General features: G+C 54.1%; 1 long non-coding RNA gene across 1 annotated transcript; it reads right to left on the bottom strand.

The window, feature by feature from the left end:
* Positions 1-6,216: 6,216 nt before the first annotated feature.
* On the bottom strand, positions 6,217-14,095 carry LOC113487254. Its single transcript, XR_003399752.1, has 3 exons — positions 13,469-14,095; positions 11,386-11,563; positions 6,217-6,395 (listed from the first exon to the last, which is right to left on the bottom strand). It is a non-coding gene; the product is annotated as an uncharacterized LOC113487254 (long non-coding RNA).
* Between the last annotated feature and the right edge of the window lie 989 nt (positions 14,096-15,084).

The following is a 15,084-nucleotide window of genomic DNA, read 5'->3' as shown; positions in this document are numbered from 1 at the left end:
CTGCACGCCGCTGCACCCACCGCAGGGAGCAGATCTGGGGCTGGGAGAGCCTCACGCTTCCTCCTCGTGGGACGCCGCACGCATCTCGACTGCGACGCGGTTTAAGGGCAGAAGGGACCCTCTGCTCCCTCCCCCTGCTCCCTCCCGCCCGGTGAAGCCGCTGCACCCAGAAGGGGCAGATCTCTGCACCCCTCACCTGGGAGGATGTTTTGATCCACACTGAGCTTTACCGATCACACTCAGTCCTCTTCGCATCCAGGAGGCTTCGTCCGTGCGCTGGCGTCGGGAGCGATGGTGCTGCTGGTGGGGTGGGGGGGCTGAGCGCTGGCCCCTCGCTGAGCGGCTGCCCTGACACCCCGCCGCGCTCTCCGGGGGTCCCAGCATCCCACCCAGAGCCTGGCGGGGGGATGCGAGCGAGGGGGAGTCGCTGGACCCCCACGGCTGCCCCCTCTGGACTTGTCCATCCGCACATGCTGCCGCCCAGAAGTCATCCTCCCCCCGGCGCCAGCGCCTTGGCCGAAACCACACCAGGCCGCCACGTCTGGCCACGGACCAAAACCCAATCTTTGAGTTATTACCAAGAAGCATCCTCATACCACGGAGCATTCTTTTCCCATATTTAAGAAATCCCTCATCTTTAAGCATCCTGTCCCCTTAGATTTAACACACTGATGCGCCGACTGTCAAGGTCCTGGATTCCTGGTCTGACTTTTGGGCAGCCATGAGATTAACCCTTTTGTTCCAAATCATCTTAAGCAGAGGTTAACGCTGAACTCGTGCTTGTGCCTCTGCTGAATCAGGGCTTTGCTGACTTCCTGCTTTATTTATACGGCTCTCTGTGGTTGCTGAGCTGAGATGGCAAGGATCCTTACCTTGAACCTCCCCCGGGACTTCTTGTGATAAAAAGCAAAGGCTGCAAACACTGTGGAGTCTCTGCTGCATTAGGAGAGTATTTTCAGGAAGATTCATGTCTTTCATATTGTTCTATGAAATTAAAGAGCAAAGGAAAATCACTTTCGAGGAAGTGAAGATCTACAGCAGCAATTTAGATGTAAACATAATTAAGCAACTGGTCCTGACATTCCTGTCCCTTCTTGGCCAAAGTTCAGCTGGAGTTTTCATTGATGTTAAGATCAAGCTGTGCAAATAACTTCAACGGGCTTCATCAGGAAAGTAAGACCCATAAGAGATTTTGGGTGGCAAGATCTACACTAACGCTCCTGTTGGTCCTCCTGAGCCAGGTCCAGATCTCTGGGTCCTTCATTTCCCTTCCCGCATCCTCCGCCTGCCGCGTGGCGATCTAATATTCCCACTTAAACATGCACAAAAGCCCGTGCAAGCCACAGCTGACAAGACAGCAAACCTGGTTTTCAGGCTGCAGACACCAAGTCAAGAAGCACTGTGGCCACGCACGGAGCACTGCCCTGCAATAACGTCACTCTGCCACTCCGTACTTACCCAGATTGCCTTGACGGGTGCAATTCATGCCGAAGCTCTCGGCTGGATGGGCCACCACCTCCCTCCGCTCCGACTCCGCGCCAGATGAGGCGTCGTGTGTTCTGGGGGTGGCACAAGCCACATCAAACTGGCACCCAGTTCCCGGCGGAACGCGACAGCCCTGGGGTTACACCCCCTGGCCCACCCGGAGCGTTGGCGTCACGACGGGGCGGCGCAGAGCCGGGACCCCAGGAGAGGGAGATCTTTTAAAACCTGTCTTAAATCAGCGTGGCCACAATCGTGGGAGCCACGTTGAGAGCTCCCAGTGTAGGATCAGAAACGCTACAGCCTCGTGCCTCAAAAACCCAAACCAGTACAAATCCACTCTGCCCAGTTAGAGGTAGCCCGAAGCACGGCCTGTGCGTGCCCGCCTCTCGGCAGACGTTGGGCCAGATTGGGTGTGACTTTTTTTTTCCCACAGCCCGGACACGATTAAAACACACCCTCACTAACTGAGCCAGAACAGGACTGTGCGTTTACCCCGATGCAGATCGCGTCCATCCTGCCCACGGGCCCCGCGCGAGGAGCTGGGACCCGGTGCTAGGCAGAGGTGCGCTCACTGGGGCAAAAGCAACTCAAGCCCAGGTCAGCCACGGGATCGTCTGAAGTAATTTAAACCTGGCTGGCGCAGGGTTAGCTGTGCATTTCCCTAACTGGAATAAGAACTGGGGATGTAACAGTTAGTTTTGGTAACTTGTTTTTGAACAGGCACAACCACAAATGTGCAATTTATATGGACTGGTTACAGCTAAGCAGAATCAAGCTGCTCTTAAGCTGAGCTGGGAGCATCGAGCTTTGGCAGTGATATTTAGAGCTTCCCGAGTCCCTGGGTGGGGAGTGGTTTTCTAAAATTACCGGCTTTCTTCCTTTCGTTTTGATTAAAGTAAACGTATAGTCTTTGAAGCTTTAAGGGAAGAACTTGAAAAACGTGACCTTTAGAGCTTTGATACTAGACGACAAATAAAAGGAATCCAAAGGACAATCCCTTTAGAAGTGTACGCGGCCATCACTTAGTGAGCAGAGAAAGGAAATAGGGATGACATGTTTTGCTTGGAGGCCAAGATTGACGGCAGCCTCTTAATGTTTTCCTTAAAACCTTGGTGGGAGAACACGGTACTGGCAAACGCGGGACACTGCTTGCCTGGTTGTGCGGGCGCGGGCGCTGCCGGGGCTCCCTGGGCTGAGCCCCCGCCGTGCCCGCGCGCAGGCGACGCCTCCAGCAGAGCTCCAGGGGGCCGAGGCCGAACGCGCGGCAGCGCTCCAGAAGGTGACGTTTGCTGAGCTGGCGCTGGAGAGCCTTTGAGCTTCACCTTTCCAAATCTAAATCTCCGCATCCTTGGGGAACCACGCCTGGAAGCCCAGCCGGATCCTCAGCAGCTACTCTTCGTGCTATTTCTTATTGGGATTCTCTTTTAAAGAAACAAAAAACCGTGGAAAATTTGGGCGATGCTTAGCTGGGGTGGACAGAGTCTCCTGAACTTGTTCTCCCTGGCTGAGGCCATTTTGGGGTAATACATCATCAAGGCTCTGTCACTCCCCTGATGTATTAGCGTAATGCATCATCGGAGCAGCATTGCTCCAGTGATGCATTGCTCGTCACGTAACGTTAGCCTCTCACCACCTGAACGTCCACCAGCAAGAACACGTTCAGGACAGCCGGTACATTTTAATTTATTATTTTCGAAAACTTTGGGAAACTTGCACGGTTTGTTTTGAAACTCGGTTTTATTTCCTTCTGGGTACCCAGCTGGGACCAGTGGTACCATTTTCAGGTCTCTGGAGAACGGCTGCCATGCCTGGAGAATACTCCACAGGCTTTTAGGATTTTATGATTTTAGGAACAAACTAAAGCCAATGGAAACCCCCCAGGGTTTCTTCACATTTTACATCGCGTGTTCTGGCAGCCCAGATGAGTTATGGCTGCAGTTTATCCAAAGAACAAGTACTGCAGGGATTGCAGCCCCACAGACATCCCCAGACCACCCCCGCCCAGCTGCCAAAAGTAGGTTGGAACCAAGATTCAGAAAGACTTAGAAGCCCAGAGTCAATTTATACCCGGATTCCCCACGCAGACACCAAACTCCCTGCTCCGCGTTTCCCATCTCAGAGCCGTGTCCCTTCCCCGTGTGACAGCCCCCTGCACCCCTTTGACACGGGGGTTGTTACAATCCCACTGTTAATACAAGTCACCCGAAGGAGCGGGTGACGAGCAGTAACAATTAGGAAAGCTTTAATTCTTTTAAAGGCTTTTTTTTTTTTAAAAGGCATGGAAGTTTTACAAACTTTTAACAGCCACTCCTCCCTCCCTCCCCTTTTTGCTCACCTCCTCGTATGGCTGTGGTTTACCATAGATATAACACTGCCGGTTTCAGTCAATACAGGGACAGTGTTTAGCCGTTACGTATCTACGACAACAAAAAAATAAAATTAAAACCAACACAAACTTAGCTGAGAAAGTAATAAGAAGGCAAACTCAATTACTGTTTCATCTGGCATTATTGTAGCTTTGCTGCTCTTTGTCAGGGACTTCTTCCAGGCAAAATTGGAGAGATTATCTTGTCTGGATGTTATGAAGTAGCTAATCCCTTCCGCAAGTGGAGGAGAGCCAAATGCTTCACATCGGGCCAGCAGAAGCGTAAATATGGTAACGGAGTGCTGCCCCCGGCTCCCCGGCTGACGCTGCCCTCGCCGCCAGCGGCAGCCTCGTGCCGGGGCTTTGCCCAGCCCGCATCTTCATGGGGGGCCAAAACTTCTCCGAGATGGCCCGAAAGATTTCCCCTTTCCCCGCGGGGCAACTCGGGGTGAGGGGTCCCAGCGCAGAGCGACGGGGCTTCGGCAGCAGGGCAGTAGATCCCCGCCACATCCACCACGTGTTGGAAACAAGAGGGAAAAGGCGTTTTTAGAAAAGAGAAAGGCCAGCGTTTGAGGCCGCTGTGCTGAGTCGGCTCCGTCCAGCTCTGCCGGCGGCGGACAGCCCCGCCATGCTGCTGGTGGGAAGCAGGGATCCCCCCGCAGCCGCTCTGGGAGGGTCCCCGGGGCCGGAGCAGCCCCAGCCTTGGGGCAGATCTTCCCGGTAAAGAGCCGAGGGTTGATCCTGCCGCCGTGGAACGGGAGGCAGAAGCCCCGCGCTGTTGACCCGCAGCAGAGCGCGAGGAAGACGGCGGCGTGGAAGGACGAGCTGTGCCCCAAGAGCTCTGCCACCCGCCCCGGCACTCCGCGGCGGGTCCCTCTCCCCGCAGAGCTCCTTGAGCAGAGGTGAGGATGACGATGCTCCTGCCTTCCTCCGTCCATCCAGCTACAGGACACCCTGCGGCAGGGCATGGAGTAGAGACCTCAGAAACCAACGTCAGGAAAAAAACTACCCACTTACGTTGTATTCAGTGGATTTTATACGACATATATAAAAAAAACCTCCAGGGCCGTTATTTCCAGTAAAGACGAAGTCTTGTTTTCATCTAAGAATGGCTATTTCTTTGTCATTTCGTACTTAAATGTAACCAGAGTAAGGCTGGCTTAAACAGAAATTCAGAAAGGTCTAATCTTTAATCACACTGTACATTAACCCAGAGCAACATATTTATGTACACAGCGCTGACACAACTAACACCTTTCGGCTCGGTGAGAGATCTCCATTACAGCCCTGAGAAAAAGAGAATCACGCGCCCTCGTACATCACCATCTCTGGGATGAAGCCCGCTCGCCCTCCCTCCTCCATAACAACAACAGAGAGACAAAACAATATCTCACCTGCCCATCTCCCCCCCACACCCCAGAAGCTCAGGTAAAACATATTTGCAAAGCCGGGGAAATGCAAAAGGTTGCTCAGCTGGAAAAACTGACCCGCCACTCAGCCCTGGCCGGGGGGACCTGGCCGTGTATGCACACACATGCGTGGAGTTAATGATAATTACTTCTTTTCAGCAGCAAGCAATGTGCCTGTTACGACCAAAATCGGTTTTGCTATTTCGACGTCGGGAAATCTGCAAGTCAAAGGTGAGGAAAAAAAAAAAAAAAAAAAAAAAAAATCACAATCTGGCAGCCAGCAGCAGCCTGCGATTTCTGGGAGAGCTGGATTGCCAATCATTTTTATACCTCTGCGCTTTAAATAGCAATAATGTGTTGAATGTGAAATTGCCTGTGCTGATGTGGTTTGCTTCACGCTATTAAAATACAAGCGTCGAGACACATATTACACAGTTGTGATTCTTCAGAGACGTTGTTGGGGGAAAAATACAAACTCCAGCAGAAGTTTGGGGGAGGAGGGACCCAAGAGGTAAAGGGGGAGGGAGAAGCGGGCAAGCGGGTCTCAAAGATCACAGGTGTAACAAGAACCAGGGAGAACAGGGTTTATCTTGTCGGGATATGCCCGGGAAATAGCTCATTATTTCTAAGTCACGGGAGTATGTTGACGGAGCTTGTTTCCTATAATGTTTATTCCTTATTTGTTTTCCATTGGTTTGGCCCATTCTGCATCAACACTTGGCCCAACACTGGGCCCCATTTGGAGCTCGGCTGCTGCTAGGCTTTCCTACAGCATTTTGCCCTCTACAGAGACAAAAGCACCAGCAAAAGGCAGCTGCTACCCTTGCACCCCGTTACCAGCGGCCCAGAGCAGCTGGGGGATTTGCCTCAGAACCGGCCACGGAGGAGCCAAGGGCAGACGCCAGCTCCAGCACTTTCCTCGTGGGAGATACCTGGTTTGGGCAGTGACTGGCCAGTGTCCTGTCCTTGCTGGCTGGCATTTATCTCCCCAGGAGCCTCCGAAGGAGCGGAGGCGCCGCCCGCCCCGCAGCATCCCTCCATCCAACGGCTCCTGCAGCTCCGTTGTTTTACCGGTGACGCCAGCTGGGGCCGTGCGAGTGGGGCCGTCCTGCCCCGCTGCCACCAGGGCTCATTGCCTGGTTCAAAAGCAAAAGCAAAGTGAAGCATTGGCTGCGGCACAGGTATCCTGGCTCCCAAGTGAATTTGGGCTTTGTAGGCCTTGTCCTGCCTGCGCCTCCGCAGCGTGCCCAACCCAGCATCTCCCATCAGAGGAAGGGGCGAAGGCCCCCGCGGGGCGTGGGGCAGTTGGTTAAAGGGCCCTCCCGGCGGTCGGGCTGATCCCACCCTCAGAGGGCAGCTGTTCCCTCGCACCCTCCCGCGAGCAGCCCGTCGGTTTTGCCAGGACTTCCCAAGACCACGGGTAAGGCTCTGGCAGCTCCGCCTGGGCAAGGACGCGACGCGCTGAATCCCTCCCACACATGTTGCTTGGCATCTTCACGGGAGCATTTTTCCTCCCGAGTCAGGTAGTCATTACGTGCTCTGACAGCCACATAACTCTTTTTGGATGAATAGATCCCTTAATCTATGATTTTACAGCCTTTACTTACATACAAGTATCCATATATAATGCATATCTGTATAAAAAAGTACGCAAGCCATCTCTGCATAAACAGCCATACTCCTAAAAGAGGAAGAAAACTATGATGTACGCGCTGTGTTATTTCCGTCCATCTAAGAAATTATTGCATGATTCATTAATCCCCACCCTGCTTTCTGCTCTCTACCAACACCCCTCTTCTCCGTCAACATATAAAGAGCCATTTCTCAGTCACACCTTCCAGGTGCCAAACTTCTGCGAAGCCTTTCAAGAGCAGGACATTCCCAGCTCAGATGTACACAGACCGTGGTTGAGGGGCAATAAAATAAATAAAACCCCCCCACGCACCGTTAATACGCTCAGGGTCAGTTTTGCTACAGCCATAACTAGTGCCCTGGGGCGGGCTGGGTGGGAGCCGCGGGGACGGGGGCCTGCTGTCGGGAGCACGGGGGGTGGAGGGCTGGGATGCACGTCTCACAGATGGGGAACGATGCAAAGAGATTTAAGGTCCTGTCAGACTCCAGAGTTTTATTAGTCCATCTGCAGCAGATATAGGACTGATTTTTTTTTTTATTAATATTTTTTAAGAGAATAGGCGCACCGGTAAAGTCCTGGTAATAAAAGGTGCCAGAATGGAATAAAAACTGAAGTATCTCTGTTCATCATGCTCACAGACCCTCTGCTCTTTGAGCAAGGTCACACAAAACCAGTACTCAAACCCACCTTTCTCCAGCCCCTTCGCTGCCTCCATGGAGCGGTACCAGCCCCGTGCGTGGCACAGCTCCTCTCCTCACCACAGCCTGTCGCCAGCAGCGACTTCACCTTGAATGGCAACATCCTCCATCCATCCATCCATCCATCATCCATCCATCCCTCCCTCCCTGCTCGGGACGGGCGGCCGCACGGACGGACCTCAAACCCTGACAGCCAGAGAGTACAGCATAACCAAAATTAAAAGGCTGGGAAAATTATCTTTAAAACGTTAAATGAGAAGAACAAAGACTCTAGACGCGATCTGGAAGATGAATTGCGCCCGGAGGAGAAAACCGCCCGAGCAGTTGGGTGCAAAGGAGCCGTGTTTACAGCGGTTGGGACGCGGAGGAGATGGCGAGCGAGATATTGGTTTGATAAGCAGATGAGCTGAAATTCTGAATGCACTGGAGGTGCTGATAGGAAAAAAAAAAAAAAAAAGGAGGTAGATGGAGAGACAGGGGAATGCCGGAGAAACAGCTGTGTACACTGAGATGCACGAGATGTCAGGGAAAATAGAAGGGCATCGTGATCCATGAGATTCTCAAAAGAAACAGGAGAAGTGGAGATCGGAGGGAGACAGCAGATGTTTTCATGCCAAGACAATGATGGAACCATAATTACAGCGAGATAGAGCATCCTGCATAGTCACAGCAACAAAGAAACAAAAACCAAACCCCAAACCAGACACGTTTGATTGGCAACTAGAAAAGGCGACAAAAGAGTAATGAGCATTTAGTCCTTCTATTACACGGGAGCCAGACAAGTGGAAGAACGAGGGCACCTCTGCACCGCAGAGCAAGAACGCTGCCTGAGAGGTCAAGCTGCCAACAAAACCCCGTGTATTTATACGGGTCTCACACACGACAGAGCTGGGGGCTCAGAAATAGGTTTTTTCTCCCCATTTTCAACAAGGGAGGGGGGTGTGTGTGTGTGTGGGTGTGTCCAGGCACATAGAGCCTGAGGCTGGGACGTTCAGCAGACGACGGGACAGGTGATTCCTCACCGCTCCTGGGCAAACCCATCGCAGGTGTCTTGGTCAAGGGCAGGGGTGCAGAGGAGGATGAGTGTGGTCTGAGTCTGGGGTCGGGGCAGCGAGGGGACTGTCCCCTGGGAGAACAAAAGTGGCCAAAGCTCTTCAAGCAGGGACAGGCCAGCACACACCGTGAGCCCCCGGCCTGGGGGCTGCAAAAGCATCACTGGGAGCACAAGTCCACGTCGAGCGAAGGCAACTGAGGGAGGAAAGCGAGAAATTCACGGGGAGTGGAGGAGCACAGAGCCCTACGGGCGGTAACAAGAGCCCGCAAACACGGGTGTCAGCACGGACATCACCAGAGGTTCCCAATTTCTGACTCGGGTCGGTGCAGGGGCCAGGATTCTTATTTTGCAAGATGGTTTATCCTCCAGTTTGCCACACAAAGCTCAGTCTGGGCAGATGCACACGGCGCTCGCTGCCTGCGGGAGGAGGAAAAAGGAACAGGAGCGAGCCCTGGGATCACACTGGTTTTGCCAGGTGCCAAGGCTTCCAAATGCAAAACTGTCCCCAGTTAACCAACATGCAACACGCATTTAAAATCCTGGGCCGAGGCAGCAGCCGGGACAAGCCAGCACATTTCACTTGCTCCACGACTTCATCCGGGCTCTGTCTGAGCCTCCGTTTGCATGACGGGTCCTGCAGGACGACTTTCCCCCCGCACACCTGGGGCAGCACCTGCCCCTCCGCCCGCAGGCAGCAGCCCTGCCAGCTCACCGTGCAGTTACCCGAGCACCGGGATCCTCGGGAAAACTGGGAGAGGCAGGACGTGGCCCCTGTGAGTCCTCATTTCCTTCTCCCTCAGCAGCGAGATCACGTTTGAATTATTTTTGTCAGGTCTTAAAAAAACCAAGGTAAGATGACAGTTGTGACACACGGCATCCTCTGCCTACAAAAGGCTCCTGGAAGTGCCAGGTTTGCCCGTGTTAAAGAGATCATATGTGTTCAGGTTGTGATCTGCCTCTAAAATACAAATGGGCTTGGAAATATGAAAATATTACACAAAATAAAATCGCCTCCACGCGCTGTATTTGCAGCATCTCAACAGGAACGGTTTTTTTCCTGACTCATTTGTCCCTGTCAGGCTGTTCCCTCTTTTTAAAAAGTCCAGTTTTCAGTGCGAGCACAATGAGCTCACTTCATTTTGGCTAAGGTTAAAAAAAAAAAAAAAAAAAAAAAAAAAAAAAAAAAAAAAAGGATCTGATTTGAAAAAGAAAAATCTTGCTTCTGTGCACTGGGGTCGTTCTGTGTGGAAGGGCACGCCACAATCACGGAACAAAATTCAAAGCAAATGAGGGGTCAGTCTCTGCGAGTGAAAAGCAACGCTTTTTCTTTATCATCGCAAGTCCAGACACTGTGTAAGGACAAATCTGCACAAGCACAGATACAATCTGGACCCGCGAGCAGAGAGGAACATCCAGAGCATGTAAATCAAGGTCCTATAGATGCATCTTATGGCTCAAGATTAGACATCTCCCCTCAAGGACTGAGAGCCCAGTGGCTACGCTTCTCTGGCGTTACTCAGGCAAAAATAATTCCGAGCTGCTGACGGGCTGTCCGCTGATGCTGGAGTGCCATCTGCTGCTGTCCCCGCTGCCCGGGACCGGACGGCCACCCGGCCGCTGGCTTCGCCCACCCCGGCCCTGCGGGTCCTGAGCCGGCCCCGGCCTCACGCACCGGACGCTGGAGGACTCCTGGGGAAGGGAGGGGGCCTGCGGGGTGTAAAAGTGGCAGGGCAGCTACAAAAAAAAAACCCCAAACCCACTCAAACCAACTTTTCTCCACTATGACTCTTTTCTCACCCATTTGCGGGTGTTTTCCTGGTGTCGGGGGGCAGGACCGGGTGTCTCACCGTGTGCCCGCACACGACGCGCTGGTTCAGGCCACGGGTTCCCTGCCCCGGGGGCAGAGAGGTGGTACGGAACATTCCGGAACGCAGCCGAAGGATCAGAGCTATACACTTGACAAGGCAGCCAAACGTTTCTTTCCTGCTCTGCCAGAACAACCCTTCCAGTGGAGAACAAGTCTCCTGGGGAAGGGCTGAGTTCCCCAGCGTCCCTCCCGAGCGTCCCCCTGCACCGGGGACGGGAAGGCTGAGGAAGAGCGGCCGGGGGCTGGGGGAGGCACCTCGGGGCAGCTGAGGGACTCTGTGCTCTCCCGCTGTCGCCCTCCCATCGTCTCACCCCAGGGGCAGGAAAAGGGGAGCTCTGGCTTCCAGCAAGTGCCCTGAGGGCTACAGCAAACCTCGGGGGCGGCTGCTCCCGCGGCCCTCCGCAGAGCCCAGCGGGCAGCGGGGCACAGCCAGGAGATGCTTGCGTTGCCATCTGCCGCGACAAACGAAAGAGCTTCTCGAGAGGCCCAGAGAAGTGGTTTAGGTGCACGCGGAGACACGGCCACTCCGGACCCAGGCAACAGAGAGAGAAACCCAGATCCACAAACTGCTCTGCAAGCGTTGTTTTCCAGAAATGAGGGCACCTCGCCTGAAACAGTATGAAACGTCTCATCAGCGTTCTTGAATCCCAACTGTGGCGTTCAGGTACAAAAAAAGAACATCACGCCCCCAACGCACGGCGTTTTGAAGGTGGAACACGAGCTGCGCAACCCAGCGAGTCCCTTTGATCCCACCTCCCCTCCCTCAGCGCAGTCAGGGCCCAGCACGACTCCTGCTGCCATCTCCCGCTCCCCGCGAGGACGGAGAACGCCGCCGTAAACATCCAACCCGGATTTTAGGCACCAAAACACACACCTGGGAATCTGCAGCAGCTCTTCTATGTTCTTGCTTCAGCACAAGGAGGAAAGCTGGCACGCGCTCACCTCGGAAAACACTACAGGGGTGGAAAAGGTCCAGGGCTGGGTGTCAGGGCGGATGCATGATACCCACCAGCTCCTGCGTGAGGAGCTGAATAGACCTCGGACACCTCAGCCTGGAACAGAGACAGGTGACAGAAGAGAAGTCTATAAACTCACAGGCAGTATAGACAAGCCAAAGCAAGGGCCATTACTCACCTTTCCGCAGCATCAGGATGATGGATTAGCCAGGGATGCTTTCAGGCAATTTAGAAAACAAACAGGAAGCACTTTTTTCCCCCGCACGTAATTAAGTTGTGGGACATATTGCCACAGGATGTCGTGAAGGTCGGAAGGACAAATGGACTCAGAACACCATTACACAAATCCACCAGAGGTGGTTTATACGCGTCTATTAAGGGCAACGCGGCATGCAGCGTCCGCCTCAGCAGCGCCAGCGCTGCTCCCAGCTGGAAACCAGGACGGGGTCAGGGAAACCTCTGCGTACAGGATCCCTCTTTTCTATCTTTTACCCGAATTCCCTGGGCTGCCAGAGCAGGCAGGGGCCAGGCAGACCTTCAGCCCCACCACCCAGCACTTCTGTCTTAGAACCATTCATGTTTCTCCTGACAAAACGCCCGAGCCCTGAGACTCTCCCCCCCATCACCTAATGCAGCCAGAATTTTTCCATCTTGCTTTGCGGTGTTGCTGATTTATCCTTTTTTTTTTTTTTTTTTTTTTTTTTTTTTGAGGGAGGGGAGAGGAAGCTGAGGTGACTGAAGCCAAACCAAAGCCCCTGAGGCAATAAACTTAATGCAAGACACATGTTCTTTAATTCTTGGTTCAGCAGCCTCCAACACACAGGCTTCCGAGGACAGCACGGAGACAGGACCCGATAGGTTTGTGTGACGCAGTAAAACGAAAGTAAAAATGAAGCTTGCGTCTGATTTTTTTTTTTTTTTTAAATCCCACTGGCGGTGAAGTTTCCACAGCGGAAGCGCAGAGCCAGGTTCCGTGCCGCGCGGCTGCACACGTGGCTGCGAGGGGCCGCACTGCGCCTCGTGTCCCTGCTCCAAGTGCCCGCGTCAGACGGGCACCGTTATCCTCCATCTGCGCCCAAAACACGCTCTTGGCTCCCCTCCTCCCTCCCTGAGGAGCCTTCGAGTCCACGTGCCAAAGGAAAATCATCCCGGGGCTTTGCCTAAGGACTGGCTCCGGGGACAAGCCCCCGCTCAGCTGCCCAGGGCAGGAGGATGAGGAGCAGAGGCCGGGAGGATGAGGAAGGCACACAGGGAGCATCCCTCGTCCTCGGACGGAGCCCAAAGAGGGGAGGGTTGAGCTTCCAGGGGCTGGGCGGTGGGGGAGGCCGGAGCGTGCCTGGCGGCCGGCGGGAAGCTCTCCAGGAGGAAGTTATAAATTAGGGATCTCCAGAGACCTCATTCATTTTACCCGTAATAAAATTACCACTTTTCAAAGGGGAAAGCCCCTTTGAATGGCTTCAGTCAAACCAACCCCGTGGGACGGCTTAGCTCAGACACACGTACGCTCAGCCCCAGGTTTGCAGCCAAGAATTATACGGCCGCCTTGGGGATGGGGCTGGTGTTAAGAGCAGCACGACGCCTTCAAAACCCACCCCAGCTACGCTGCCGGGGTCTGGCAGGGCACGGAGCTCCACCGCTGCACCTCGGGGAGGAAGGGGCACGGACAGAAGTGTTTCAGCCTCCCCCGTTTCTTTTTTGACCCGTGCCTCTTCCCCTGCTCTTTTCCAAGCAGTTCAGAATCAGCTCCCCCCAGCTCAGCAAAGCTTCACCCTTGTCTATAATGTAAAAAAACCCCACCAAAACCAAAAAAACCCCACAGAACAAAAACCACCCACACCCCCAGGGCTCTGCTGAAGCTATTGATGTATCTATACAGGCTGAAATTTTTGATTTTAAAGAAAAGGATGCTTATTTGTTACCTGCCAACACCTCCTTATTTTGGTTAATCTCACCCTACAATGTTCTATTTATTACAGCTAAAAAAAAAAATAGGCAGCTTACAACACAAATAGGGATCAGGATGTTTTTCCATGTTGTAGAGCCAGAGGAAACCACGGGACGCAGCGCAGACACGGGCAGAGCTCCCCACGCCAGCTGCCAGCGGTCGCGGCGGATTCCCGACTTCGACACGCCCCTCAATGCGAGGAAAAACACCGACATGAAGGATGAATTAAACTGGATGTGAACAATAAGTAGCAGCACATCCAACCCCATGGGTGCAGAGGAAGAAGTCCAGGGTTACCCTAAGGTAAGATAAACCTGCCACTTCCAAGCTAACACGCGTGTGTTTGAATCTGATGACGGCTTGGAAAGCTCCCCGGGGTGTGGGAACAGTTTGGAACCCATTTGCTTCCAAACCCTGGAACTGCAAGGTCTGCGTTCCCCTGGGACGGTGCTACCACCCTGGGACTGTCAGTGGGAACTTTCCTCTTTTCCTTGGAGATCTGGTGAGGCAGCCTCCCGGACCGCAGCCACCCCGCTCCCCCATCCCAGAGCCAACAGCTCCCTGCCACCCCCGCGGCAGGACTGGGCGCCGGGACCCGCTTCAGAGACAGAAAAAGTCTGTATACGAGTCAGGAGAGCGCTGCCGTGAGGTGGGGAAGGGTTAAGAGCGTACCCCCACGGTACCAGGCTCACGAGGGACTCCCACCTTCCCAAGAGGGATCCGTCCTGCGCCGCTGGAAGCAGCTCACCACAGCCGAGTCCCAGCACAGCCGCTTCCACGCTTTTATTATTTCATACTGCCACGTTCTGGCGAGGCTGCAGCTAGAGAAAGCAGCAACAATTCTCTCCTCACGCAACCACGGACAGTTTGTAGTTCTCTGCCCTAGTGTGCATCTAGCCCCCAGGGATAAAGCTTCCCTGAGCAAAGAAAAAGCCCTGGAAGGAAATCCAGAAGAAATGCAAGTGAACTGCTCTGGGCACTGCACACACCTGCGGCAGACTGAGTGCAGGGCTCTTGGTTTTCCCTTTGACCTTTCATCTCCAGCCCGTCCGCCAGGCCAGGCACCGGCAGCAGAGAGCTGGAAGGTCACAGCCAAAGGCCAAAACACAAACCCTCCCCCAGAGGTTGGCTCCTGCCCAACAGAACGGGCGTCATCAGGGAGACGTCCCCTAGCAGGGCAGGGTCCCAGGGAGGCAGTTTGCTGGGGAGCCGCTCGAGATGGAGCTGACGGACAGGCAGCCTCCTTCACAGCTACACGGCAGCTTTTTCCGTCCCTTAGCCAGAAGCTCTGTGCAGGGAAAGACAAGCGCAGGCAGTTTGAATCAGCAAACTGCCCCCGAGCTGCTGTGCCCACGGAGCCCGGCACGCGCCGCGCTCAGGTACCGGCATCCGCCAGCACCGCGCCAGGAGCCAGAGTTCCACCCGGGAGATCCTGCCTGGTGCTGGGAGCCACCGTCCCTCTGCCGGTACCGGAGGCCAGCAAGGACCGAGACACCCTGTGGAGTGAAACCCTCCTCCTGGGGTGAGCAGCAAGAAGAAAGGACTCTCCTGAACTTTGCCAACTTCAACCCTGTTACTCCCCCAACAAAAATCCCCGTGTTTTATTCTTCACCCATCACCCGTCCAACAGCGCAGTCACAGCCCAGAGCATCTACAGGTCGGGTGTGTATCC

Source organism: Athene cunicularia (assembly GCF_003259725.1).
Source record: "Athene cunicularia isolate RWA chromosome 19 unlocalized genomic scaffold, athCun1 chr19_part1, whole genome shotgun sequence".
NCBI classification, from domain to species: Eukaryota; Metazoa; Chordata; class Aves; order Strigiformes; family Strigidae; genus Athene; species Athene cunicularia.
This window is presented reverse-complemented; position numbering and strand designations above follow the sequence as displayed.